Genomic DNA, 24,330 nt, shown 5'->3' on the forward strand with positions numbered 1-24,330 from the left:
CTTTATCGTGGCACATGGGCTCTTCATTGTGGCTTCTCTCTACTTGCAGCACGCGGGCTTCGTTGCCCCCACGGCATGTGCGATCTTACTTCCCTGACCAGGGATCAAACTCGCATCCTTTGCATTGGAAGGCGGATTCTTAACCACTGGACCACCAGGGAAGTTCCAGGAAGGTACTTTAAGGTTTATTTCATTCTCACATGTTGATTGTGCCTGGGGACTTTGTCTGATTGATCCTGTGACTAAACTTTCCCCCAAATCCTGCTGCTTAAGCATTCTCCCCTGTTGCTGTGGGGCTGGGCAATCTCATGCAGACCCTTGCCTTTTCCTTTCCCATGGAATTCACTCCTTGGCTAACTGGTGGTTAAAACTATGGCTTGCTTATACCTCAAGGGGCTTTAATTGGGAGAGTACAGAAGTAAGCATCTTGTGAAACTACTTTCATCTCATGACCTTCACTGAAATCCTGGGAAGTGGAGATGTCATCTGACTGCCAGGTTTATTTGAAAGACATGATTGCCATTCCTCTAGGCATATATAATATTCTTGACATTGCCCAACTGGGAATGTCATGTGGTAGATTCAAAAATTAGTTCTGAGACCACCTGTTACCTAATTCCCGTGGCTTAGGGATTCCCCATTTTGACGCTGACCCACTTTCCTATGGGAAAGAAAGAAGGTGAAGTCGCTCAGTCATGTCTGACTCTTTGCGACCCCACGGACACCAGGCTCCTCCATCCATGGGATTTTCTAGGCAAGAGTACTGGAATGGGTTGCCATTTCCTTCTCCAGGGAATCTTCCCAACCCAGGGATCGAACCCAGGTCTCCCTCAGTGGACAGACGCTTTACCGTCTGAGCCACCAGGGAAGGGCTAGGCCTATTTATTCTTATTATATTTTGCACTTGAAAACCACACAGTTTTGTTGTAAATAAAACTGGGTAGATAATGCATGAAGGGAGAAAAGTCATTAAAAGTCTTAAAGGTCTATTTCTATGGATAAGAAAGAAGTGTCCACATTTGACTCCATATTTTTTCCAGAAATTGTACTATGCCAGTATAATTATGCATTTTTAAGAATAGCAATGATGTAAAAATCCTACTTACAGTGTTATAAACTACTTTTTTATGACAAACACCATAGGTCAATTCAAGCCAATCAGTATAAGCTCACAGAATAATAAAAATGATCCTATAATTTCTAATGATCCATTTCAGTATGATAATAATGATAAGAATCATTCATATTTATTCCTGACCTCTTCACTACCTAACACTGTTGTGCATGTTCAACCTACACTTAGTCTTTTCCTCCTCACCTATGAAGAGGAGCTACTGTTGCCCAACTTTATGTTTTTGTTTTCTTTTTTTCTGGCTGCACCATGGGCCATGCAGGATTTTTAGTTCCCAGAGCAGGGATCAAACCTGCAAAGTATGTAGTCTTAACCACTGGACCACCAGGGAAGCCCCTGTTGCTGGACTTCAACCATCAGGGAAGTGAGGCACAGTGAGGGCAGGGTAGATGGTCACAAGGCTAAGATGTACACAGATTCTGTGTGGTCTCTGAGTCCCACATGTAACCAGTGTACACTACTGCTTCTCACCTGATAAGACGCTCAGCCTCACTATTCATCAGGGTACAGCAAAACTAATCAAACTGAGGCACAATACTTTTGCCCCAGTTAATCGGTAGGAATTTAAAATATTGATAGTAAGTAGTATGGTTTGCAGTTTTGGGAATTGTGTCCTGTTATACTGTGGAATGGGCTCCCCAACATCTTATTCTCCCTTCCTGTATCTCAGGGATCCTCCTGTTCTAAATTTATGGCTCTCTTGTAGGCAGAGCAGAGATTGCTTGTGTTTCTCATTGATTTTATTATTTTCTGTATTTACAAGAGTAACACATGTTTATAGGTTAAAAAAATGGAACATATAAAAGGAAATTATATAAAAATACCTTAAATATAACACTCAAAGATAATCCCTACTAATGTTTTCATCTGGACTATATGTTCCCCAATGCTTTCTGTTATGGGAATTTGTGTATTCATGCATGTACAGAGGCATTCATTTGCTCTGTACAAAAGGTAAGACTCATTTTAGTTTTTCAATCTGCCTGTATCACTGTACTGTGTTGAACAATATTGCTTAACAAGAGTGTCCAAGCCTTAACACATCTGAATTCCCGGGAAAGATAGATAGTGAGTAATGCCCACTCAGGAAAGACAGGTATTTACATTATCTTGGATTGAAAGTAAATGGCACTGGCAAAAGTGTTTTCCATTCCTATACTCTGTATGCAAATAAGGATGTCTGTAGACACAGCATTTGATTGGATAAATGCAATCCAGGAAACTATGTCACAAAACAGGAGGGAGTTATCTGTGCTTGCAATACATACTGCGCTCCCTGGATCCTGTTATCTTGCTCTGTTTTCCAAGTGGCTTTCTTGCCGCCCTTCTGGGCAAAGATATACTTAGAGGGGTTCTCAGTTATGCAGACAGACCTTTAGCATATGTGGAAGGAAAGAGTAAGGCAATGGGGTTCGGGAGTGTCTATTTCTAAATCCTGTATGCAAATGAGGCCATGCACACAAGCGACATCTGAATTTATGAAATGCAATGGAAAAAAAAACTTGACAGAATGTTCCAGGGAGTTCTCTGTGCTTGTAATTGTTGCTGGGCTATCTCTATCTGTTATTCCTTGTCTGTATCGGAAGTGACTTCCTTACCAGGTTCCTGGCCAGTGATAAAGAGGAATGCTCAGCAGGGAAATACAGACATTTAGTGTATCTAACATTGAAATAGAAAGGCAGTGGCAAATGTTTTCCACTGTATAGGCTGTATGCCAATGAGCCCTTGAGAAAAGGCAGCATCTGATTGGATAAAATGCCATACAGGAAACTGAGTCACAAAACCCTAGGGAGTTATCTGTGCCTGCCATATCTGCTATGCTTTCTCTATCTATTCATCACAATCTGTCTTCCAGGTGGCTCTCCAGATACCCTTCCAGGTCATGATCATACTAGTGAAAAGTTCAGGCACCAAGGAAGCACATTTGCAGTGTCTTGGCTTGGAAGACAAAAGCGGCAGCAGCGGCAGTGGTGATAATTGTGTTCCCAGTATATTCAGTTCGGTTCAGTCGCACAGTCATGTCCAACTCTTTACAACCCCATGAATCATAGCATGCCAGGCCTCCCTGTCCATCACCAACTCCCGGAGTTTACTCAAACTCATGCCCATCGAGTCGGTGATGCCATCCAGCCATCTCATCCTCTGTCATCCCCTTCTCCTCCTGCCCCCAATCCCTCCCAGCAACAGGGTCTTTTCCAATGAGTCAACTCTTCACATGAGGTGGCCAAAGTACTGGAATTTCAGCTTCAGCATCAGTCCTTCCAATGAACACCCAGGACTGATCTCATTTAGGATGGACTGGTTGCATCTCCTTGCAGAACAAGGGACTCTCAAGAGTCTTCTCCAACACCACAGTTCAAAAGCATCAATTCTTCTGCGCTCAGCTTCCTATATAATCCAACTCTCACATCCATACATGACCACTGGAAAAACCATAGCCTTGACTAGGTGGACCTTTGTTGGCCAAGTAATGTCTCTGCTTTTTAATATGCTATCTAGGTTGGTCATAACTTTGCTTCCAAGGAGTAAGCGTCTTTTAATTTCATGGCTACAATCACCATCTTCAGTGATTTTGGAGCCCAGAAAAACAAAGTCAGCCACTGTTTCTGCTGTTTCCCCATTTATTTCCCATGAAGTGATGAGACTGGATGCCATGATCTTAGTTTTCTGAATGTTAAGCTTTAAGCCAGCTTTTTCACTCTCCTCTTTCACTCTCATCAAGAGGCTCTTTAGATCTTCTTCACTTTCTGCCATAACAGTGGTGTCATCTGCATATCTAAGGTTATTGATATTTCTCCCAGTAAACTTGATTCCAGCTTGTGCTTCCTCCAGCCCAGCATTTCTCATGATGTACTCTGCATATAAGTTAAATAAGTAGGGTGTCAAGGTACAGCCTTGACATACTCCTTTTCCTCTTTGGAACCAGTCTGTTGTTCCCTGTCCAGTTCTAACTGTTACTTTCTGACCTGCATACAGATTTCTCAGGAGGCAGGTCAGGTGGTCTGCTATTCCCATCTCCTTTAGAATTTCCCACAGTTTATTGTGATCCACACAGTCGAAGGCATTGGCATAGTCAATAAAGCAGAAATAGATGTTTTTCTGGAACTCTCTTGCTTTTTCGATGATCCAGCAGATATTGGCAATTTGATTTCTGGTTCCTCTGCCTTTTCTAAAACCAGCTTGAACATCTGGAAGTTCACAGTTCAGGTATTGCTGAAGCCTGGCTTGGAGAATTTTGAGCATTACTTTACTGGCGTGTGAGATGAGTGCAATTGTGCAGTAGTTTGAGCATTCTTTGGGATTGCCTTTCTTAGGGATTGGAATGAAAACGGACTTTTTCCAGTCCTGTGGCCACTGCTGAGTTTTCCAAATTTGCTGGCATATTGAGTACAGCACTTTCACAGCATCATCTTTCAGGATTTGAAATAGCTCAACTGGAATTCCATCACTTCCACTAGCTTTTTCGTAGTGATGCTTTCTAAGGCCCACTTGACTTCACATTCCAGGATGTCTGGCTCTAGGTGAGTGATCACACCATTGTGATTATCTGGTCATGAAGATCTTTTTTGTACAGTTCTTCTGTGTATTCTTGCCACCTCTTCTTAATATCTTCTGCTTCCGTTAGGTCCCTACCATTTCTGTCCTTTACTGAGCCCATCTTTGCATGAAATGTTCCCTTGGTATCTCTACTTTTATTGAAGAGATCTCTAGTCTTTCCCATTCTGTTGTTTACCTCTATTTCTTTGCATTGATCTCTGAGGAAGGCTTTCTCATCTCTCCTGGCTATTCTTTGGATCTCTGCATTCAAATGGGAATATCTTACCTTTTCTCCTTTGCTTTTTGCTTCCCTTCTTTTCACAGCTATTTGTAAGGCCTCCTCAGACAACCATGTTGCCTTTTTGCATTTCTTTTCCATGGGGATGGTCTTGATCCCTGTCTCCTGTACAATGTCACGAACCTCCGTCCATAGTTCATTAGGCACTCTATCAGATCTAGTCCCTTAAATCTATTTCTCACTTCCACTGTATATTCATAAGGGATTTGATTTAGGTCATACCTGAATGGTCTAGCGGTTTTCCCTGCTTTCTTCAATTTAAATCTGAATTTGACAACAAGGAGTTCATGATCTGAGCCACAGTCAGCTCCAGGTCTTGTTTTTGCTGACTGTATACAGCTTCTCCACCTTTGGCTGCAAAGAATATAATCAATCTGATTTCCGTATAGACCATCTGGTTATGTCCATGTGTAGAGTCTTCGCTTGTGTTGTTGGAAGAGGGTGTTTACTATGACCAGTGCGTTCTCTTGGCAGAACTCTATTAGCCTTTGCCCTGCTTCATTCTGTACTCCAAGGCCAAATTTGCCTGTTACTCCAGGTGTTTCTTGACTTCCTACTTTTGCATTCCAGTCCCCTGTAATGAAAAGGACATCTTTTGGGCGTGTTAGTTCTAGAAGGTCTTGTAGGTCTTCATAGAACCATTCAACTTCAGCTTCTTCAGCATTACTGGTTGGGGCATAGACTTGAATTACTGTGATATTGAATGGTTTTCCTTGGAATCGAACAGAAATCATTCTGTTGTTTTTGAGATTGCATCCAAGCACTGCATTTCGGACTCTTTTGTTGACTATGATGGCTTCTCCATTTCTTCTAAGGTATTCCTGCCCATAGTAGTAGATATAATGGTCATCTGAGTTAAGTTCACCCATTCCAGTCCATGTTAGTATATTCACTATATGCAAATGAGGCTCTGGGTAGGGGCAGCATCTGATTGGATGAAATGCCATCCAGTAACCTAAATCACCGAACCCTAGGGAGTTATCTGTCCTTGCGATATCTACTATGTTACGTCTCAGTTCATCACAGTCTGTTTTCAAAGTGGCTTTTCAGGTGTGCTTCTGAGCAATGAGAGAATTAGGAAAATGTTCAACCACCGAGGACACATACTTACGGGGTCTAGGATTGAAAGCCAAAAGCGGTGGTGGTGGTGCTACGGTGTTCCATTTTTATATACTGTATGCAAATGAGGCCATGAGAACAGGCAACAGCTGATTGGATGAAATGCTCTACAGGATGCGCTGTCGAGAATCCCCAGGAAGTAAAGTGTGCCTAGAAGAATTACTGGAGTGTCTGTCTCTGTCTGTCCTTCTCTGGTGTGGAAGGTGCTTTCTTGATGCCCTTCCTGGGAAAGAGAGAGAGAGAGAAGAATGCCCACTCAGGAAGGACAGACATTTACATTATCTTGGAGTGAAAGTGAATGGCATTGGCAAAAGTGTTTTCCCTTCCTATACCCTGTATGCAAATGAGGCCTTGTGCAGACCCAGCATCTGATTGGCTGAAATGCAATACCTGAAACTGTGTCACAAAACCCCAGAGAGCCGTTTGTGCTTGCAATATATACTGGGCTATCTCCATCCTCTCATTTTCCATGCTCTGTTTTCCAAGTGGCTTTCTTGCTGCCGTTCTAGGCAAAGAGACACTTAGAGGAGTTCTCAGTTACAGGGACAAAAATTTACACTATCAGGAAATGAAGATTAAGGGGATGGGGAGCCATAGTGTCTATTTATATATTTTCTATGCAAATAAGGCCTTGCACAAAAGCAACATCTGATTTTATGAAACGCAATGGAAGAAACACTGGTCAAAATGTTCCAGGGAGTCATAGGTGCTTGCATTTGTTACTGGGCTAGCTCTTTCTGTTATTCCTCGTGTGTATTGGAATTGACTTCCTTGCCAGGCTCCTGGCCAATGATAGAGAGGGGGGAAAGCTCAGCCGGGAAGGACAGACATTTAGTGTATCTAGGGTTGACAGAGAAAGGCAATTGCAAATGTATTTTTCATTTTATACATTGTATGCAAATGAGGCCCTGTGTAGAGGCAGCATCTGACTGGATGAAATGCCATACAGGGAACTGAGTCACAAAACCCTAGGGAGCTATCTGTGCTTGCTGATGTCTACTATGCCATCTCCCTCCACTCATCAAAGTCTGTTTTCAGAGTGGCTTTCCAGACACCGCTCTGGGGAAACATAGAATTAGGGAAACATTCAGACACCAAGGAAACACATTTCAAGGCCCTTGGATTGAAATAGAAAAGCGGTCTTGGTGCTACTATTTTCCATTTATATATGGCGTATGCAAATGAGGCCATGTGAACAGGGGACATCTGATTGGACGAAATGCTCTACAGGAAGCCTCTCAAGAATCCCCACCAAGTAAAGTGTGCTTGGAAGAGTTACTGGAGTATCTGTCTCGTCTCTCCTCTGTTGTGGGAGTGGCTTTCTTGACGTCCTTCCTGGCAAAGAGAAATATAGAGGAATGCCCAATCTGGAAGGACAGACATTTATATTATCTTGGGTTGAAAGTGAAGGGCATTGGCAAAAGTGTTTTCCCTTCCTATACCCGGTATGTTCCAGGGAATTTTAAAGCCCAGAGAAATTTGTGAAGAATTTAGGGGGAATATTTGCAAACTCTACCTCAGATATTGGGTTAGTGTCTTTGATTTGTCCAACAACCTTACTATCAAGGAGACTGGCAAGTAATTTCAACTGAGATTCAGTTAAAAATGTAGAGAAACAATGAGCATGTTAAAATATGCCAAAATCACAAGAACTAATATCATGAAATTATGTTTTAAATCCTATGAATTAATATTAAGTGGAAAAGAAAAGATAGGAAATCTCTTGGAAAAGAACATGAGAGTGTGCAAGTATGCTTTCACCTACAGGTCCCTGGAGAGGAGGTACCATCCTATGACAACAGCCCCCTTTGGGTTGGGGGGTAGGAGTAAGACTGGTGAAAGAGGTAGGATAATTTCAATTTATAAATTTACTCATATATAGTGTTTGAAATGCTCTACTCAGGAAAACCAGTATGTGGGTAAAACTTTGAAAGCAGAAAATACTTGTGAACAAAGTGACAAAAATTACTGTGTACTATTCATTATTTGGTGAAAGTATTCCTGGTATTCAATTTCATTGGGAAATGAAGTTGATTTTTCAAACTGAATGGAATGTGTGTGTGTGTGTGTGTATGTGTGTGTGTGTGTGTGTGTGTTTCTGTCCCTGTCCCCTCTGGTTCTTCTACATAAAATACTCACTCACAGTTGGATCTTTACCCTCAGTTCTGACCAGAGGTGGACTTCCAATCTCAGGTTTACATATTTCAGGAAATGAATTTTTTTTAACATCACAGAAAAGTGATGGATAGAGAGGATTGCTCCAGTTACGCGAAAATCCAGAAAACCCTGGCTGTTCCCAAACTCCAAGCTCCCAAACTCCATCTCTCCCTCCTACTTGCCCAGCACCCTCTCTCCCGGCACTCTGAGAGCTTCCATACTGGATTTGGCCCCCATGTGGCATCATAACCGTCTCCTTGTTTGTTCTTTTTTTTAACGGAAAGCAGTACAATTCTCAGAGTAAAAAGATGTGGTGAAACGGTTTGTTTACAATGATAGCAATTCTATTCGGCATATTGATATGTATACTAAATCATTTCTGCTTGCTGTTGACCCCAAGTGTACTTCACGTTCATTGATTCATCCCTCATCAGAGTCACATGATGCACAATGTGGACCACAGCAGAAGTCTGTCGCAGGGAGCAGAGCATTCACCCTACATTATCCCACCCCTATACTTGCTACCAAGTCTTTCTCCCACCCCCTATCATCTTCTAGCCAGGATAGTGGACACAGCTGCCCAGAGGCTGATCTCATTCACCAACCTCTCAGTTATGTCCCTGGACCAGCACTGCCTTTCACCTACCACTGTCTACGTGCAGTTCTGCCACCTGGTATTTCATCATGTGTAGGCTCAGAATATGTTTTCACAGTCTTTTACATTGTAAGGGTTTTTTTTCAGAAAGTATTGGAATCATTCTGTGCTTACATTCATAGGCTGGATTTTAAGAAAGGGTACGGTGTTTTGTTTGTCACTCTCTAAATAAATATCTTTGTAGAGAGATTTGAAAATGGCAGTGTACTACTGCCACTTGTGACAGAAGCATTAATTGTAGCCTGAAGGAAGGATATAGGGACCTTTGGGGGCGTCACAGGTGGCACAGTGGTAAAGAATCTGTGTGCCAAGCAAGTGGCAGGAGACACGGGTTTGATCCCTGGGTCGGGAAGATGCCCTGGAGGAGGAAATGGCAACCCACTTCAGTATTCTTGCCTGGAAAATTCCACGGACAGAGGAGTCTGGTGGGCTATAGTCCGTGGAGTCACAAAGAGTGGGACACAACTAAACAGGCATGCACTGGAGCCCAAATGCACCAGATAGAAACTTTCCAGAAGTCTGGGTAAAAGGGGGAAATTCCCTGGGTACAGCTATATACATAGTCTTTTTGAACATTTCATATAAATGATTCCATTCATACTGGACTGGAATCATTTATATGCAATCCAGTAAGGTGGATTTAGGAAAGGCAGAGAACCAGAGATCAAATTGCCGACATCCACTGGATCATAGAAAAAGCAAGAGAATTCCAGAAAAGCATCTACTTCCGCTTTGTTGACTATGCCAAAGCCTTTGTGTGGATCACAACAAACTGTGGAAAATTCTTAAAAACATGGGAATACCAGACCACCTGACCTGCCTCCTGAGAAATCTGTGTGCAGGTCAAGAAGCAACAGTTAGAACCGGACATGGAACAACAGACTGGTTCCAAATTGGGAAAGGAGTACATCAAGGCTGTATATTGTCACCCTGCTTATTGAACTTATATGCAGAGTACATCATGAGAAATGCTGGGCTGGATGAAGAGCTGGAATTGTGATTGCTGGGAGAAATATCAATAACCTCAGATATGCAGATGACACCACCCTTGTGGCAGAAAGCGAAGAACTAAAGATCCTATTGATGAAAGTGAAAGAGGAGAGTTTGAAAGCTGGCTTAAAACTCAACCTTCAAAGAATGAAGATCTTGCATCTGGTCCCATCACTTCATAGCAAATAGATAGGTAAACAATGGAAACAGTGACCGACTATTTTCTTGGGCTCCAAAATCACTGCAGATGGTGACTACAGCCATGAAATTAAAAGACACTTGCTCCTTGGAGGAACAGCTGTGACAAACCTAGACAGCATATTAAAAAGCAGAGATATTACTTAACTGACAAAGTCCATCTAGTCAAAGCTAAGGTTTTTCCAATAGTCATATATGGATGTAAGACTTGGACCATAAAGAAAGCTGAGTGCTGAAGAATTGAGGCTTTTGAACTGTGGTGTTGGAGAAGACTGTTGAGAGTTCCTTGGACTGCAAGGAGGTCAAACCAGTCAATCCTAAAAGAAATCGGTCCTGAATATTCATTGGAAGGACTGATGCTGAAGCTGAAGCTCCAATACTTTGGCCACCTGATGCAAAGAAGTGACTCATTGGAAAAGACCCTGATGCTGGGAAAGATTGAAGGTGGGAGGAGAAGGGGACGATAGAGGATAAAATGGTTGGATGGCATCACCGGCTTGATGGACATGAGTTTGAGCAAGCTCTGAGGATTGGTGAAAAACATGGAAGCCTGGCATGCTGCAGTCCATGGGGTTGCAAAGATTTGGACATAGCTGAGCGACTGAACTGAACTGAACACAGTTAAAAGCGTTAGTGTAGTCAATGAAGCAGAAGTAGATGTTTTTCTGGAACTCTCTTGCTTTGTCTATGATCCAAAGAATGGTGGCAATTTGATGTCTGGTTCATTCCTCTGCCTTTTCTAAATCCATATTGGACCTCTGGAAGTTTTCAGTTCACATACTTGAAGCCCAGTTTGAAAGATTTTGAGCATTACCTTGCTAGCATATGAAATGAGTACAACTGTATGGTCAATTGAACATTCTTTGGCATTGCCTTTCTTTGGGATTGGAAGGAAACAACTTTTCCTGTCCTGTGGCCACTTCTGAGTTTTCCAAGTTTGCTGACATATTAAGTGCAGTACTTCAACAGCAGCATCCTTTACAATTTGAAATAGCTGGAATTCCATCACCTCCACGAGCTGTATTCTTAGTAATGCTGCCTAAGGCCCACTTGACTTTGCATTCCAGGACATCTGGCTCTAGGTGAGTGATCACACCATCGAGGTTATCTCTGTCATTAAGTCCTTTTTTGTGCAGTTCTTTTGTGTATTCTTGCACTTCTTAATACCTTCTGCTTCTGTTAGGTCCAAACAGTTTCTGTCCTTAATTGTGCCCATCATTGCATGGAATGTTCTCTTGGTATCTCTAGTTTTCTTGAGGAGATCGCTAGGCTTTCCCATTCTATTTTTATCCTCTATTTCTTTGTACTGTCCACATAAGAACGCCTGCTTATCTCTCCTTTCTATTCTTTGAAACTCTGCATTCAGATGGGTATATATTTCCTTTTCTCTTTTGCTTCTCTTCTTTTCTCAGCTATTTGTAAGACCTCCTCAGACAACCATTTTGCCCTTTTGCATTTCTTTTTCTTGGGGATTGTTTAGATCACTGCCTTCTGTACAGTGTTACTAACCTCAGTCTGTAGTTTTTCAGGTACTCTGTCTACCATATCTAATCCCTTGAATCTATTTGTCACTTCCATTGTATAATCATTACGGACTTGATTTAGGTCATACCTGAATCGCCTAGTGGTTTTCCCTACTTTCTTCAATTTAAGTCTGAAGGTAGTCCTGAATATTCAGACTTAAATTGAAGAAAGTAGGGAAAACCACTAGACAATTCAGGTATGACCTAAATCAAGGCTGCATATTGTCACCCTGCTTATTTAATTTATATGCAGAGTACATCATGAGAAACGCTGGGCTTGAGGAAGCACCAGCTGGAATCAAGATTTCTGAGAGAAATATCAATGACCTCAGATATGCAGATGATACCATCCTTATGGCAGAAAGTAAAGAAGAACTAAAAAGCCTGGTGATGAAAGTGAAAGAGGAGAGTGAAAAAGTTGGCTTAATGGTCAACATTCAGAAAACTAAGATCATGGCATCCGGTCCCATCACTTCATGGCAAATAGATGGGGAAACAGTGGAAACAGTGGCTGACTTTATTTTTCTGGGCTCCAAAATCACTGCAAATGGTGATTGCAGCCATGAAATTAAAAGACGCTTACTCCTTGGAAGGAAAGTTATGACCAACCTAGGCAGCATATTGAAAAGCAGAGACATTACTTTGTCAACAAAGGTCCGTCTAGTCAAGGCTATGGTTTTTCCAGTGGTCATGTATGGATGTGAGAGTTGGACTACAAAGAAAACTGAGCACCAAAGAATTGATGCTTTTGAACTGTGGTGTTGGAGAAGACTCTTGAGAGTCCCTTGTTCTGCAAGGAGATGCAACCAGTCCATCCTAAATGAGATCAGTCCTGGGTGTTCATTGGTAGGACTGATGTTGAAGCTGAAAGCCCAATAATTTGGACACCTGATGCAAAGAGCTGACTCATTTGAAAAGACCCTGATGCTGGGAAAGATTGAGGGCAGGAGGAGAAGGGGACAACAGAGGATGAGATGGTTGGATGACATCATCAACTCAATGGACATGGGTTTGAGTGGACTCCAGGGGTTAGTGATGGACAGGGAGGCCTGGTATACTGCAGTTCATGGGGTCACAAAGAATCAGACATGACTGAGCAACTGAACTGAATAGTCCCAAAGAATAGATGACTTCGATTTGTGGTGCTAGAGAAGACTCCTGAGAGACCCTTGGAGAGCAAGGAAATCAAACCAGTCAATCTTCAGGGAATTCAACCCTGAATATTTATTGGAAGCACTGATGCTGAAACTGAAACTCCAACACTTTGGCTACTTGATGTGAAGAGCTGAGTCACTGGGAAAGATCCTGATGCTGGAAAAGATAGAAGGCAAAAGAATTTGGTGGCAGAGGATGAGATGATTGGATGACATCACCGACTCAATGGACATGAATTTAAGCAAACTCCTTGAGATGGTGAAAGACAGGGAAGGCCTGGTATGCTGCAGTCCATGGGGTCGCAAAGGGTCTACATGATATAGTGACTGAACAACAAAAACAAGCATAATTAGAAGTTAGGAGAAGCTAGATAAAAGGGGAAAACTCCTTTTAAATATGTGCTTAGTCATGTAACCTAGATTTCACTAAAGTTTTCCCCATTATGTCCTGAAGCCTCCAGAATGTGTCAGAATCCTAATTTCTTTCAGTACTCACATTTCATTCTGTCCAGGGTAGCAATTTTTTAAAATGTAATGAGCCATATTATTTTCAAATTATAATATTGAAAATGTTAAAAAAAAAACAGTATTACAAAATAATCATTAAATCTTGCTTGATAAGGCTGGAGTAAGTAATTGCAAATTATATGAAGTGAGTCCGCATGGTATTGAAGCATTCCCAGAGAATGTCTAGAACAAACACCAGAAAAAGATGTCCATTTCTTCATAGGGCATTGGAATGCAAAAGGAGGAAGTCAAGAGTTAACCTGGAGTATCAAGCAACTTTGGCCTTGGAGTACAAAATGAAGCTGGGCAAAGCCCAATAGAGTTTTGCCAAGAGAAAGCACTGGTCATAGCAAACACCCTCTTCCAACAACACAAGAAATGACCTACACATGGATATCACTAGATGGACAATACCAAAATCAGATTGATTATATTCTTTGCACCCGAAGGTAGAGAATTTCTATGCACTCAGAAAAAACCAGACTGGGAGCTGACTGTGGCTCAGATCAGGAGCTGCTTAATGTTAAATTCAGGATTAAATTGAAGAAAGTAGGGAAAACCCCTAGTCCATTCAGATATGACCTAAATCAAATCCCTTATGGTTATACAGTAAAAGTGAAAAATAGATTCAAGGGAATTAGATCTGATAGAATGCCTGAAGAACTGTGGATGGAGGTTCATAACATTTCACAGGAGATAGTGATCAAAACCATCCCCAAGAAGATGAAATGTCAAAGGGCAAAATGGTTGTCTGAGAAATCATTACAAATAGCTGAGGAAAAAAAGAGAAGCAAAAGGAAAAAGAAAAAAGGAAAGATATACCCATCTGAATGCAGAGTTTCAAAGAATAGCAAGGAGAGATAAGAAAGCCTTCTTAAGTGGACAGTGCAAAGAAATAGAGGAAAACAATAGAGTGGGAAAGACTAGAGATCACTTTAAGAAAACTGGAGATACCAAAGAACATTTCATGCAAAGATGGGCACAATAAAGGACAGAAATGGTATGGACCTAAGAGAAGCAGAAGATATTAAGAAGAGGTGGCAAAAATACACAGAAGAACTATACAGAATGACCATAATGACCCAGATAACCACAATGGTGTGATCACTTACCTAGAGCCAGACATCCTGGAGTGTGAAGTCAAGTGGGCCTTAGGAAGCATTACTAGGAACACAGCTACTGGATGTGATGAAATTCCAGCTGAGCTATTTCAAATCCTAAAACATGAATGCTGTTAAATTGATGCACTTAATACGCCAGCAAATTTGGAAAGTGCAGCAGTGACCACAGGACTGGAAAAGGTCAGTTTTCATTCCAATCCCAAAGAAATGCAATGCCAAAGAATGTACAAACTATGGTACAGCTGTGTTCACTTCATATGCTAACAGGTGGCGTTAGTGGTAAAGAACCCACCTGCCAGTGCAGGAGACATCAGCAAAACAGGTTCAATCCCTGGGTCGGGAAGATCCCCTGGAGGAGGGCATGGCAATCCACTCCAGTATTCTTGCCTGGAGAATCCCTTGGACAGAGGGGCCTGGCAGGCTATGGTCCATAGTATCGCAAAGCGTCAGACACAGCTGAAGTGACTTAGTACAGGTGTTTTTCTGGAATGCGCTTGCTTTTTCTATGACCCAATGGAGGCTGGCAATTGATTTCTGGTTCCTCTGTCTTTTCTAAATCCATTTGTGCATCGAAGTTCTCAGTTCACATATTGATGAACCCTAACTTGGTGGTTTTTGATCATAACTTTGCTGGCATGTGAAATGATCTCAATTGTATGATAGTTTGAGCATTCTTTGGCCTTGGCCTTCTTTGGGATTGGAATGAAAACTGACTTCTAGTCCCATGGCCAGTGCTGAGTTTTCCAAATTTGATGACATGTTGAGTGCAACACTTTAACATCATCATCTTTTAGGATTTAAATAGCTCAGCTGGAATTCCATCACTTCCACTGGCTTTTCATAATCATGTTTCCTAAGGCCCAGTTAACTTCACAATGCAGGATGTCTGGCTCTAAGTGAGTAGCCACACCATCGTGGCTTTCTGGGTCACTACTATCTTTTTTGTATAGTTCTTATGTGTTTTTGCCACTTCTTAATCTCTTTTGCTTTTGTTAGAACCTTGCTGTTTCCATCTTTCATTGTGCCCATTCTTGCATAAAATGTTCCCTTGATATCTTAATTTTCTTGAAAATATCTCTAGTGTTTCCTATCCTATTGTTCTCCTTTATTTCTTTGCATTATTCACTTAAGAAGATTTATCCAAGACACTTTATTTGTAGAACAATATGAAAATGCATTTAGGAAAAAATCATTAAAACCTCTTAAAACCATATTATTTATGGAGAAGAATTCTTAACATTTGAGTGTATATTTGTTTCTGAGACATTTTGCTATATAAATGTAAGTGTTCATCTTATAGCAGAGTAATCAGGTGATGGCCTACTTATCATTTTATACAATTGCTTTCTTTGGAGAAATGCTAATGTGGGCTTCCTGGGTGGTGCTAAGGTAAAAGAACCCATTTGCCAGTGCAGGAGAGCTCAGAGACAGGGGCTTGATCCCTGGGTCAGGAAGATGCCTTCAAGGAGGTCATGGCAACCCATTTCAGTATTCTTGCCTGGAGAATCCCATGGACAAAGGAGTCTGGTGGCCTAGAGTCCATGGGGTCACAAAAAGTCACACATGATATAGGCCCATGTAATCATAAAAATGGGAATAGAATCACCAATGTCCAATTTAGGTATGATAATTCTAAGAATTGTTAATTATTATTGCTGACTCCCTCAGTTCCCCACACTGTTGTAAGTGCTAAACCTGTAGCTTCTCATTAAACCCTCACCACAGTCTATGAGGAGGAGCTACTCTTGCCCAACTTTAAACATCAGGGAAATGAAGCACATTGAGGGCAGGGCTAAGCAGTCACAAGACTAAGATGCGAACAGATTCTAGGTGGCTGCTGAGCCCCACATCTAACTAGTGCCCACTGCTACCTCTCACCTGATAAGACTCATTGTCATCAGGGCACACAATGCTTTGGAAAACCATGCACAAAAACAAATTCAAAATGGACTAAAGACTTAAGTGTAGGCCAGAAATTACAAAACTCTTTAATGAAAACATAGGCAGAATATTCTATGCCAAAAATCGTAGCAAGATTCTCTTGGACCCACCTCCTAGAGTAATGGAAATAAAAGAAAAATTAACAAATACAATTTAATAAAACTTAAAAGCTTTTGCACAGCAAGGGAAACTATAAACAAAATGAAAAGACAACCCTCAGAATGGGAGAAAACAATTGCAATCGAAAAAACTGACAAAGGATTAATCTCCAAAATATATAAGCTGCTCAGTCAGCTCAATATGAAAAAAAACAAACAACCCAATCAAAAAAAAAAGGCAGAAGATATAAACAGACACTTCTGCAAAGAAGACATACAGATGGCCAATAAACACATGATAAGATGCTTCAACACTGCTCATTATTAGAGAAATGTAAATCAAAACTGCAACAAAGTACCACCACATACTAGTCAGAATGGCTATTATCAACAAATCTATAAACAATAAATGCTGGAGAAGATGTGGAGAAAAGGGAACCCTCTTGCACTTTTGATGGGAATGTAAATTGATACAGCCACTGTGGGGAACAGTATGCAGATTCCTGAGAAAAATTAGGAATAAAACTATTCGACAAAGGAGGCAAGGATATACAATGGAAAAAAGACCACCTCTTTAACAAGTGGTGCTGGGAAAACTGGTCAACCACTTGTAAAAGAATGAAACTAGAACACTTTCTAACATCATACACAAAATTAAACTCAAAACGGATTAAAGATCTAAATGTAAGGCCAGAAACTATAAAACTCCTAGAGGAGAACATAGGCAAAACACTCTCCGACATAAACCACAGCAGGATCCTCTATGACCCACCTCCAGGATATTGGAAATAAAAGCAAAAATAAACAAATGGGACCTAATGAAACTTAAAAGATTTTGCACAACAAAGGAAACTATAAGCAAGGTGAGAAGTCAGGCTTCAGAATGGGAGAAAATAATAGCAAATGAACCAAAAGACAAAGGATTAATCTCAAAAATATACAAGCAACTCCTGCAGCTCAATTCCAGAAAAATAAATGACCCAATCAAAACATGGGCCAAAGAACTAAACAGACATTTCTCCAAAGAAGATGTACAGATGGCTAACAAACACATGAAAAATGCTCAACATCACTCATTATTAGAGAAATGCAAATCCAAACCACAATGAGGTACCATTACACGCCAGTCAGAATGGCTGCTATCCAAATGTCTACAAGCAGTAAATGCTGGAGAGGCTGTGGAGAAAAGGGAACCCTCTTACACTGTTGGTGGGAATGCAAACTAGTACAGCCCCTATGGAGAACAGTGTGGAGTTTCCTTAAAAACCTGGAAATAGAACTGCCATATGACCCAGCAATCCCACTCCTGGGCATACACACTGAGGAAACCAGATCTGAAAGAGACACGTGCACCCCAGTGTTCATCGCAACACTCTTTATAATTGCCAGGACATGGAAGCAACCTAGATGCCCATCAGCAGACGAATGGATAAGGAAGCTGTGGTACATATACACCATGGAATATTACTCAGCCATTAAAAAGAATGCATTTGAATCGGTTCTAATGAGATGGATGAAACTGGAGCCCATTATACAGAGTGAAGTAAGCCAGAAAGATAAAGACCAAGACAGTATACTAACGCATATATATGGAATTTAAAAAGATGGTAACTATAACCCTATATGCAGGACAGAAAAAGAGACACAGATGTACAGAACAGACTTTTGGACTCTGTGGGAGAAGGCGAGGGTGGGACGTTCTGAGAGAATAGCACTGAAACAAGTATACTATCAAGGGTGAAACAGATCACCAGCCCAGGTTGGATGCATGAGACAAGTGCTCAGGGCTGGTGCACTGGGAAGACCCAGAGGGATGGGATGGAGAGGGAGGCGGGAGGGGGGATCGAGATGGGGAACACATGTAAATCCATGGCTGATTCATGTCAATGTATGGCAAAAACCACTACAATATTGTAAAGTAATTAGCCTCCAACTAATAAAAATAAATGAAAAAAACAAAACAACAACAACAAAATACTATCATATGACCCATCAATTCCACTCTTGGGCATATATCCTGAGAAACTCACAACTCAAAAAGAAACATGTACCCTAAGGTGTACTGCAGCACTATTTACAATAGGCAGGACACAGAAGCAACCTAGACGTGCATATACAGATGCATGGACAAAGAAGTAGTGGTACATATGTACAATGGAATACTACTCAGCAAAGGAACAAATTTGAGTCAGTCATAATGATGTGGATGAACCTAGAAACTGTTACACAGAGTGACGTAAGTCAGAAAGAGAAAAACAAATATAGTAAATTAAAGCATATATATGAAATCTAGAAAAATGATACTAATGAACATATTTGCAGGGAAGGAATGGAGAACCAGACATAGAGAACAGACTTGGGGACACAGCAGGGGAATGAGAGGGTGAGACAAATCACAAAAGTAGCACTGACATATATATACACATTACCACGTGTAAAAGACATAGCTAGTGAGAAGGTGCCATATAACACAGGGAACCCAGACTGGAGTTTGTATGAATAAAGGGGCAGGATGGGGGGAGGGGAGTGGAGACGGAGAGGATATATATATATAGTTACAACTGATTTGTAATGTTGTATGGCAGAAACCAGCACAACATTGTAATGCAATTATCCTCCATTTAAAAATTTAAACTGTCAAACTGAGGTCCAATATTTTCCTCCAATTTAATAACAAGAAATTTAAAGCATTGATATTCATAATTTTGGTTGTTATTGGAGGGGAATTTTCTTGTTATATGGAGGAAGGGACTTCCTCAACCTCTCATCTCTCTTCCTGTCTCTGAAAAATATTACTGTTCTAAAGGCTTTTCTAGGGATGTGGTAAGAATGTACTTGCTTCCCTGCCATTTCATGTTTTTAACATTTGCAAGAGCAATAGACATCTCTTTTAGGTAAAAAATAAATAACATAATAAACAGTGGAAAAACAACATTTGCCCAAAACATACAACCCCCAAACATTTGCTGAATGTTTTTATCCGCATTTCATTGTTCAAGAATGCATTATATTCTTTCTTATGCAGGCATTTATATATTTATGCACGTAGGCATGTGTTTGTATACCGATCTACAAAAGGTAAGAGCTCATTTTAGTTTTTCAACCCTCCTGTCACTACAGTGGGTTGACATGTATCCTGAAAAAGACATGTCCAAACCGCAATGCCTGAACCTGTGATGAGACCATTTTGGGGAATAAGGTCTGTGACATGAAACTACGGGTATTGACATGAAATCATCCTGTATTTAGAGTAGACTCTACAATGAATGATTGGTGTCCTATAAGAAAAAGGAGAGAGGGAGAGCGTTGTGACCTCACTAGCCCTTTTGAGATTGCTACAGCACTGCCCCCAAGATTAAGCTTCCCTGATAGCTCCGTTCGTAAAGAATCCGCCTGCAATGTGGGAGACCTGGGTTCGATCCCTGGGTTGGGAAGATCCCCTGGAGAAGGGAAAGGCTACCCACTCCAGTATTCTGGCCTGGAGAATTTCACAGGGTCGCAAAGAGTCAGACACCCCTGAGCGACTTGCACTGCGCAAGAGAGAGGAGGGTCGGCTCAGAGCCCTGAGAGGTGCACAGGTGCGGTCGACCCCACAGCAAAGGTCAAACGGAAGTCCCTCTGCTGGGGCGGCATCCCGGAAGAAGCACTGGTCTTCGTGGAGTGGTGGCCTGGGGCCTGCGCACCTCAGCGGTCTCGGGCTTAGCTTCTCAGAACTAAGGGAGAAGCCTCACCTGGGAACAGGGAGGAATGGAACTTGGCGCCCGCCTTCTGCCTCACTAGAGAGCCCTGTGCCCACCACTGCCGTACTGCAACGGTTGTCAGTGCCTGGGGGCAGTCAACGTTCGTTTGCTTCCTTTTGGGATACTTGTCTTTAACACGGACAAATACACCGCCTTCTGGGGTCGTACTGTTTACCTGGCCCACAGAACCTTTTTACTTAAAGACATTCCGGTGCTCTCAATCCTGGAATTCTGGTATTGATGTTGAATACACCTTATTAGCATATTAAAATGGCTGTACCCAAAGGCACCATCCCTTCCTTGTTGGGATGCCTGTGCCACATCTGTGTGGAAATCCTCATTGAGCCTGTGACACTGCCTTGCAACCAACGCTCTGTAAAGCATGCTTCGAATCAACTGTGGAGAAGGCAAATTTGTGCTGTCCTTTCTGTTGCAGCCAGGTCTCTTCGTGGACTCGGTACCGCACCTGAAGAAATTCTCTTGTCAATATGGAACTGTGGGAGATAATTCAAAAACCCTAACCAGAGGAATGCCGGCTTAGAGTCTCTGGGCAACAATCAGAGGAAGTCGTTGATGACTCTCAGCCAGTTCGTCTATTAAGTCAACCTGGGGAATTAAGAAGAGAATATGAAGAGGAGAGAAGCAAGGTGGAGGCAGAGCGACAAGCCATTCAGGAGGAAGAAAACAAAGCCAGTGAAGAATACATACGGAGATTACTGGCAGAGGAGGAAGAAGAGGAAAAGAGACAGGCAGAAAAAAAGCTCAGAGAGATGGAAGAACAACTGAAAAGTGATGAAGCGCTGGCAAGAAGGCCAAGCCTTAATGTGAGCAATGTCTGTGAGGAAAGTGTCTCGGCTTTCTGCTCGGATTCCAAAAACATCTAATCCCGTCACAACTGAGTCACAAAGGAAAAGGAAGAGCAAACAAAAAAGCACTGGCGATATTCAAAAGAATTTGTCACTGAATTCTCAACTTGAGTCAGCGTCACAGTCTGAAGTCATAGAAGAAGACAGGGAAACTTCCAGGTCTGAGGAAACTGACAGCAGTGATCGGGAGAAACCTACATGGCAAGACACAGAAATTGAGGAAGATGTGCCAGCACTTTCTCCTCAAATATGCCTTGAAGTTCAAAAGCGAGATGCAGAAGCTTCAGTGGAGTCACCTAGACCTCAGTTATGTGCCAGTGGTGGAGAATGGTACCTTGAAGGATAAGTGAAAACCAAACAAAGCAGTCATGAAAGAGAGTCATGTGTCATCAGTCATGAAGAACCTAAAGCTGGAATTTCCTCTTCTGGAGAAGCTGCATTTAAGTCTTTTGGCGAAACAGAGAGTGGATGTACAGTGTCAGATATGACATAGACACTGAAAAATAACACAGTTGTGACAGAAAATGAGGAGCCTCGCCTCACCTACTGACCAGTAAAGATATCTCCAGAGCGAAAAACCAGGAGTCTTTGTCTGAAGCAGTCAGCAATCCATGCTGTTCTACAAAAAGAAGAAAAATGGTCCTCAAAGCTTCCTCAGACCAAGAGTAAACAAGTCCACTTCACCCCAAAACTGATAGATTTGGAACGTCTGTTTTTTGAGAGACATTAAACAAGATGAACAGGATAGGTTATTAGCATTGCAGCTTCAGAAAGAGGTGAATCAAGAACAAATGAGGCCAACCTGGCTAAAAGGATCCCCAGATGAATATCAGTTATGGGCTATGTCTTCACCTTCAGGCAAATTACTAAATGGACAGAAGGAGAATACCAAAGAGAGAAGCTTCAAAAGACAAACTGATCTAGAGCATCCAGTACCTCACAGAGCCTCAAAAAGTGAAAATTGACACCCTTCTTTTAAGTTCCAGTTGTAACATTGTTCAGTTAATGCAAGAAAGTACCAAGTTCTACTATAGACACTTGTACATAAAATGACTCATTCCCTACAGCCTGGTAAGTCAAAGAAGAGTATTTTTCAGATGTTTCACAGATACACAAAGTAATGCTTGGGTAAGAAGAGTGTTTACAACCTAGTAAAGCTGGATTGTGAAGCTCTATCATAGATTCTTTATAAATTTTTCATTAGTGCTGCTCTGTGGGCACACTCATTGTCCCTGGTTAAAGGCCTGTGTGATTACAGGGGCAGAGTATATGGATGTGTTTCTGCCAAACGCAGTTGTAAGCAAGAGTTCTACTCCTTTCATTTTTTAATAACTGTGATGGACTAAGTTCAAGTTGATGGTCCTTATGGATGTAAAAATGCCTTGGCCAACTCCCAAGAAATCTTAATGTCCATGCATTTCCCCCAAGGTGCATATTTTAGTGCCTTTGAGCACTTCTTTGTCCTGACTAGTAATCAGAGCAACATTATAATATACCAAGTAACTAAGGAAGCCAGGTAGAGTTTAAAATCTGCTTTCTTGCAACTTTCTCATTACATTCGCAGAGCACTTGAAGTGTATCTTCCACAACACTAATTTCCATCTCTAGTTTAATTGCTTTCAGTATTACAGCATTTTCTTTGACTTCAAATGGGTTAAATCATGAAGTCAGAAAAATCAGACTTTTCTGGAAAATGATGACTTAGCTGAGAGAAAGGAGAGTTGGTGCAAAAGGAGTTAATCTTGGCTTGAGACTGACTGGGTTAGACTGAGAATTTGGAAGTACTGGAACTGAGTGGATGATAGACAACTGGGTCTAGGATGGAGTAGCAGGTGGAGTTTGGCAATGTATTCTGTCCTGTCTTTTCTTTGCTAAATGACACAGAAAGCATGTGCGTTTTACTGCTTTTCACACCATACTATGTAATCTGCTATTCCAAAACACAAAATGGGAATTTACTGTAGCAGAGTTATGTTGTAATATCCTGTGATGCAGAACCTGACTAGACATGTTGTTTCCTTACATTGCCATTTGTATTGATAATGACTCTTATTTGTGTTTATGCACAAAAATGGAAAGGATGATACTTGGATTTTGCCCTGTCTTATCCCTGAAAGTTAAATCAGAGAGCAGCAATTTCACTTGTGAAATTTAACTTAGAGACTGTTAACCTTTTATTTCATTAATATGAAAAACTTGGAGTGAAAAAACAACAGTTTTAACAGCATTTCTGCTGATGTCTAGTTTGCCATCCTTTTAAGGTAATGATACAATAAAATGTCCTAGAGCTAATAATTCTAGCTTAAGTTTGTCAATGATCTTATACATTATTATGTTTTTTGCCTGCAAATTACATAACTGAAATTCTGTAATCTTTGCATACTTGATGACATATACTTCAATATTGATTGGGTGATAATGGGTAGAATTCGGAAGCTAATTTAAACTTTAATTTCCCCTTTCTCATAAATGATTGTCCCCTGAGTGATGATTGTGCTGAAATGAAGTGTAGTTAGAAACTTACCAAATTTGTCTAAAATAGACTAAAATCTCTCTTTTCATCAAACCAATATTTTTTAAGACTACATTTTAAGGACTCCTTGAATTAGTTTTGTAATTACATCTTCCCAGAGTATTCCATGACCAAAAAGGATATAAAACAGTATAATGTATTTAAGATTTACATATGTAGCCATTTATTTTTCTGTGTAAAGTTTTCCTGACTAACGTCTTTTTTAAGGTAAATTTTAATTTTTCAGTTACTCTTTCTGAAACTCCTACCATAAATGCATTTTTGTGATAAACTAGTAAATGTTTTCTGTCAGTCATTAGTATATACTGATGCTTTTCCTCCCATTTTTATGGAAGAGATATGACAGTGTTTAATTTCTCAGGGAGTACTAAAACTGTGCAGAGCTTGAGAATCTGGAAATGAAAATAATCGTTAGAAAGAAAAAGAAGAGAAGGAGAGAGAGATGTCACACAGGCAAGAAGGCCTTGTGAAGATGGAGGAGGAGATTGGGGCCCTGCTGCCACAAACCAAGGAGCTCCAGAAGCATTCAGACCGGAGAAGAGGCAAGAATGGATACTGCCCCAGAGCATTTGGAAGAAGCATGGTCATGCCCAGCACCTTGATTTTGGGCTTTATGTCTCCAGAATTATGAGAGAATACATTTTTGACATTTCAGACAACATAGTTTGTGGAGTTTTGTTAAGCAGTCTTCAGTGGCATATTAGCTCACTAACAGCATCCCCAAATGTTCTTGTAAATAATCAGCACACTGCATTCTATAT

General features: G+C 41.1%; 1 pseudogene; it reads left to right on the top strand.

Annotated features, from left to right (window-relative positions):
* The window catches only part of LOC122690253, a 34,964-nt pseudogene extending 11,683 nt beyond the window's left edge, over positions 1-23,281 (top strand).
* Positions 23,282-24,330: the final 1,049 nt, after the last annotated feature.

The sequence above is a fragment of the Cervus elaphus genome, chromosome X (assembly GCF_910594005.1).
Source record: "Cervus elaphus chromosome X, mCerEla1.1, whole genome shotgun sequence".
Taxonomy (NCBI): Eukaryota; Metazoa; Chordata; class Mammalia; order Artiodactyla; family Cervidae; genus Cervus; species Cervus elaphus.